The following is a 6,752-nucleotide window of genomic DNA, read 5'->3' as shown; positions in this document are numbered from 1 at the left end:
TCCAGTAAGACTAGCAAAATTTAACAGAACAGCAAGCAACAAATGCTGGCGAGGTTGTGGAGAGACTGGAACCCTTATTCACTGTTGGTGGGAGTGTAACATGGGGCCTTATTCTTAACCAATTCTTTCAAAACAGTCTGAACTTCTTCCTTCATCACCATAGGCTCTTTTTCTTCTGTTGTTTCATGAAACTCTTCTGTGTCTGCAAATTCTTTTCGGTATATTGATTCTGTATACTCTTTATGTCATAAAAATACTTTGTATACATCTTCTTTTAATACTTGCAGGATCATTTAATGTTCTGCCCAAAGGGTCCTCTAGTATTGCAACTCGAGGCTTTAATTTCCTCTTCAGTTCCTTGAGTTTAAAAAATGCTGAGCGAGTTCGGCCCCTTTGATTTTCTGACTCCAACTCTTTGCTCATCTCATTATAATACTTTACTTTGTCTTGACACACAGCCTTTTGAAATCTCCTGTTCAGCCCCTTAATTCTTGCATTTCTTCCCTCTGCTTTGGCTTCTCAGCACTCTAGTGCAATATTCAGAGTCTCTTCTGACATCCATTTTGGTCTTTTCTTCCTCCTCTGTCTCTGCAACAACCTTTTGCACTCTTTCTGGGTCTTCGCTCATTACTGTTCAAGGCCTCAAACCTGTCTCCGAGATGGTTCTGAAATTCAGGTGGGATAGACCCAAGGTCATATTTTGGTTCCTATGGGTTTGATTTCACTTTTCTTAGCTTCAGCTTAAACTTGCATGAGACAAGGGGGGGGTTTGCCTTTTATTTCAGGTAAGTTCTCTTTGGCTTGTAGTTCTGCTTTGAATGTGTCCTCAGACATGTTGCTGTACTGAGAAGTAAAAATCCTAACAGTTTTTAGAAAGATAACTGAGGTGAGGTTGACAATAATTGTACCCAGTTAAGAGCTATAATCAAGGGGAGCTCTGGTGGCAGAGTGGTAAGGAGTTACACTGGCAGCTGAAAGATACACAGTTGGAATCTACCAGCTGCTACACAGGACAAGGATGGGTGATCTTCTCGCATGCTATTAACTGCCTCTGAAAACCCACGTCAGTGAGCTATGGAGTCAGTTCTGACTTAATAGTGTACAACAACAGAGTCTAGATAGTGCACCTTGCGAAGTATGTGTCTTGGAGTAATGGTGAGTCCAAAGTCAGAATGCCTCTGTCTCCAGTCCTGGGCACTATCCATGTCTGCATTAACATATAGCAACACAACGTTATCAGAGTCCTTCCCCTTCACAGATTAAAGCAAAATCAAACTTGCCACTGAATCATAGTAAGTCACCAACTAACTTTCATCCAAGAATGCTGGCCTGAAAAATTGTTTCCTTTCAACAAACAAGGAGAATTGAGTTATTGATACTTTTCCCCTTGCCTGCCTTTAACTTTGAAGTTCAATAGAGTTTTCTCCTGCCATCCTATATTCTCTTTCTTTCTTCCTTTTGCCACTTCAGATCCTTTTAGGCAGTTAACTGAATACCCATTCTAAGTAACAATAAAACATTTTCTTTGCCTCAATGCCCTCTGCTTGCTCAGAGTGCTCAAATATGAACAACATATATCAAGGCTTTTAAGAAGAAAAAGCATAGAAAGAAAGCTCTTAGAGAAAGTTAGATTTCAAATTGGTTCCACTTGCTAGTTTGGAACAGAATTGGAGTTTTCTTTGGATTACATGCATGATTGCAATCTCTGCCACTTAACTGACCTTGGGCAAGTCATTTTACCATTCCAAGGTTCCTTTTTCTTATCTGCAACTCAACATCTCAGGTGGGTCTGTATGAACTCTGAGCTTCCTCACCACCCCAGAAAGCTATCTAATCATCTTTGCCAAAAAGATAAGAACAGAGACCACCCAGGCAGAGAAGGGGGGAGGCATCTCTCTATCTAACTTCTCTCCAGCCCTGAAACCCTACCTTGTGTCAGTCACCCTGTTTTAGATAAGGGGTAGGGAGTGCATTTCTAGCTGTGACACAAATGGCCTGTGGAGGGTCCTGCTGTGTGTATGTGTGTGTGTGTGTGTTCCTACAGGCTTATTGAACAGATAGCCAACTATAAACAGCCAGCTCTCCTGATGGAGTAGACAGTCTCCTGCTGTTTTTATGCCATACTCTATTTTTAATGTTCAAGATGCTATTATCACACACACACACACACACACACACACACACAGAGAGAGAGAGAGAGAGAGAGAGAGAGAGAGAGAGAGAGGGTTTTATGTCTCCACTTCACTAAGAAACTCATGACCATTCCAGAGAAGAAATGAATCAGATACCCTACAATCAATCGTGACTCTCCATGACCCCACATTTTCCAGGGCAGAGCTCTGCTCCTTAGGGTGTTCTGAGTTATGACCTTTTGGAAAAAGATAGTCAGGCCTTCTTCTGAGGGTCCTCTGGGAGGACTTGAACTGCCAACTTCTCAGTTAATAGCAAGACCCTTAATCATTTATGCCGTTCAGAGACTTCTGAGAATCTGTTTGCCACAGGTTAATTTGATACTTCTACAAAGGAAACCTTTTTAAAAGTGAGTATCTTAAATTTTAATAGTCAAATATGAAGCTATCAAGTGGAAGTGTCTTAGGACTTGAGGTCTATGTCCTCTCTTCTTACCCATAGGCTTTGTTGACTTCAAGTCAGCTTAGACTCATGGTGACCCAGGTACCATCCCGCTGTACTTAACAAGTCCTTGACTCAGTAATTCACAAGCTCATCTCTCTACAGCTAATTGTGTTTGTTGTTGTTATGCACCACTGAGTTGGAACCACTCATAGCTGACCCTCCAATGGGTGCTCAGGGTTTAAATTTGCATAGGAGGAGACTGCCCCTCTTTATCCTGAGGAACACCTGCCAGTTAGATGGTTCCTCATTGCACAATCTTCTATCACACTCAGTCTGGGAGACTAAGGTCCATCCACATACAGTGGAGCACTTTCTGCAGCCTAGTACTGCACTGTCCAGAGGGCATATTTAGGTTTTAAGCTTGAAGTGTGGCTAGTGTGCTCAAGGACACTTTATTTAAATCTAAGAAGATACACGTAGCCTCTGGCACAGACATAGAAGATTTCCCTCCCAATCCCCATAATGACATAAAGGGTTACGATTAACCAACAACAACACAGATGAGAGAAACTACACATATTACAGTTTAATTATTGTTGTTGTGTACCATCAAGTGGGAAACGACTCATAGCTGACCCTCCCCAGTGGGTTTTCAGAGGCAGGTAATCACATGGAAGGAAGCCTTCTCCCACAGAGCAGCTGGAGGCCCCCAACCACATTTCTTCAGGATTGCAGGGCAGCTTCTTGCCCCCAGGCCACCAGAGCTCTCTATAGTATGATTATGTCTCCACAAACCTTTATCAGATTATTTATTTAGTTATTTTTTTACTTAATGAACGTATTTCTCAAGATAAATCTCATTGCGAACCCTCAGCCTCTTCAAGAGCATGAACATTTTGGGGAAAGAGATAAGCTGAAGAAAGCACTTTGCCTTTATTCTCCAATGCCTTCAATTCTCAGACGTTCCACTGACTTCCTCTGAAAGTTTTTACATCAAAGTGTCCAAAAAAGAATATCCAAAATGCATTGTCAATGACTTCAGGGAGGACGAATCCGCAGCAGGACTTCACTGCTCTGAATGACATTGACAAATCCCTTCACAATGGCCATTTCATATCTCACTCTTTTCCACCATAAGAATCCCAAATCCCATTAGCAGAATTTCTTCCAGTCCCCTGAACAATCTGTAGGTGACAGGCATGGAAAAGAAGTGACTCGCACTCTTGCACATTTTATGCTGCTGGACTGCTTTGAAGGGCAGAAGACGGAACTGTGGCAAGGATGGGATGAATAGCTAATATGTGCCTGGTTTGCAACTTTTCATTTCAGTCTTTTAAAAAGCAATTAAAGAAAGGAATAAGGGTCCTGACTAGATGAATTCAATTCTCCCCCTTTAATGGATTCCGAGGCATGAGACACATGCAGGTAATCCATCACTGCATTCCTGCCATCATCGAACTTGTCTGTACATCCGGAGCATTCATTACCGTCACTGTGCGATCACACACCTCCGTGTGCTGATTTGAGTGTCAAGAAATATGAAAAAAAAAAAAAGATGAAGGCAGGGAATTGGATGCAGCATCTGAGAGCTGATATGAAAGTATCTGCTCTGTATTCTGTGGGTCTTTGCATCTTGTGAACATCAACCACCTGTCACTGAACTATGTGGCTGTGGGTGGCCCTATTTGTACTATTTCTAAGCTCATCTGACCTGAGATAAACCTTGACGCTTTTAAGGGCCAGTTCAGGTGCTGGACTGAGTAGGGAAAATATGCTCTGTGACTCACAAATGAGCCAGTGTCTTTTGATGTTAAGTGAGTGTGGTTTGAGCTTAATGCATCCGTATCATGAAGAACACTCACCGTATCATCAACGGGATGTGGCAAACCACTTATAAACTCTCACAAGGAGTGAAACCATCAATCATGAGATGCTTTTGAAGCTGAGGTTATGATTCATTAATGTGGGTGCCAGGTAGCTGCCAGGGCCGAGCCCTCAGTGACATACACATAAAGAATTATTTTAAGATAATTTTATAAAAGAAAAGTAATTCTTGATTACTACGTGTACTTTCCACTACACTATTATCTCTCTTCTTCACTTAGGGTATATTCTATTCTTTTCCTTCTTTCCCAGATGAAGAAATTAGGGCCTGTTGTCATTGGGAATGATAACTTTGGCTCTAATTCATAGTGACTCTGTCTATGTGCAACAGAAGAAATCCTGGCAGAACCAAGGCCATCCTTACGATTGCCAATGGCCTGGAGACCATCATAACAGTCACTCTGCCAATCGATGTCACTGAGTGCCACCTTCTTTTTGGCTGATATTCAACTTTACCAAGCATGATGTCATTCTCCAGTGACTGAACCTCCTAATAACATGCTCAAAGTACATAACATAAAGTCTCTCCATTCTCGTTCTAAGGAACATTCTCATTGTGCTTCTTCAGAGACAAATGTATTTGTTGAGGCTTGTTGTTGTTGTTGTTTGGTGCCATGAAGTTGACTGTGACTCATTATGACCCTAGGAACAGTAGATATGAAACTTGCCCTAGCCTGCCCATCCTCCAGATCTCCCACACGCTTAAGTCCATTGTTATAGTCTCTGTGTCAACCGATGTTGTTGAGGATCTTCTTTTCTTTTTATGATGCTCCAACTTCCCCAGCATGATGTATTTTCCCAAGGATTGCCACTGCTAAAAACATGCCCAAAGTATCTAAGATGGAGTTTCACCATTCTTGTCTCTAAATAGCATTCTAGTTGCATTTCCTTAAAGACAGACTTGTTTGTTCTTTTAGGAGACCCTGGGATATCCAACATCACATGGATTCTTTTACAGTCATCCTTATTCATTGTCCAATGGATATGCATAAGAAACAATTGAAAATAACATGGCTTAGATAAGGGGCACCTTAGTCTTTAAAATGATGTCCTTGCTCTTTTGCATTATGGAGAGGTTCTTGACAACAGATTTTTCCCAGTATAACTTTGTATTTATTGACTGCTGTCACCAAGGATGTTGATTGTGGATCCAAGTGAGTTGAAATCTTTGGCAACTCCAATCTTTTTTCTATGCATCATGATATTGACTATAGTCCAGTGGGAAGGTTGTTTGTTTTCTTGATATTGAGATGTAATTCATATTGAAGGCTAGAATATTTGATCTTCTTCAGAAAATATTTTGTCTTTTTTCCCATTTTTGCAATCAAACTTGTTTCACTTGTATAATGCAAATTGCTTATAAATCTTCCTCCAATCATGATGTCACTTTCTTCTCCATATAGCCCAACTTCTAAAATGATTTCTCCTGATTAAATAGATATGACATACATCTTTTCTGGTTTTAAATTGTGCAGTGTTTCTGTATTCTGTTTGGATAATTGTTTCTTGCTCTGGGTTAAGTTTTGCCTAAGCACAAATAAGTATTCTGGGTATTCCTATTCTTCTCAATGCTAAACATAATTTGTTATGATCACACAATCAAATGCCTTGACATAATAAATAAAATGCAACTAAACATCTTTCTGATATTCTTTACTTTCAGTCAAGGTTCATATGACATCAGCAATGCTATCACTGGTTCCATGTAAACATATTGTTCCCTGTAAACATATTGTTTCAGCTATTTTTCAAATAACCTTAAAGATTTGACTTCCGTGTTGTATTAATAATGCTGTTGCTGTTGTTTTATGTTCTGTCAAGTCACTGGTGATGCATAAGTTACAATAGCTTTGAAGTGTAACCTATCTTGAGCCATTCTTACTGTCTCCAACACACAAAGCCCCACTACCCCAGTTATTGAGAAAATTCCACTACCCCAGTTATTGAGAAAATCCATCTCATCCAGGGACTTCCTCTCCTGTGCTGTTCCTCTATCTTTCCAAGCATGACGTCCTTCTCCAATGACTGTTCCTTCCAGGAAACATGCCCAAAGTATGTGAGACAGAGCTTCAAAATCCTTATCTCCAAGGAGCGACTTAGTTTCACCTTCTTCAGGACAGGCCTGTTTGTTCTTCTGGCAATCCATGTTCAGTACTCTTCTTTAGCACCACAATCCAAAGGCATTTACTTTTCTCCCATGGTATTTATTAATTGTTTAGCTCTCTGATGCATAGCAGCAATTGCTAAGATCACGACCTAGATCAGGCACAGCTTAGGTTTTGGTTTGGTTTTTT

This window comes from Elephantulus edwardii, unplaced genomic scaffold (assembly GCF_000299155.1).
Source record: "Elephantulus edwardii isolate Elephantulus edwardi_28Jun2011 unplaced genomic scaffold, EleEdw1.0 scaffold00244, whole genome shotgun sequence".
In the NCBI taxonomy this organism is placed as follows: Eukaryota; Metazoa; Chordata; class Mammalia; order Macroscelidea; family Macroscelididae; genus Elephantulus; species Elephantulus edwardii.
This window is presented reverse-complemented; position numbering follows the sequence as displayed.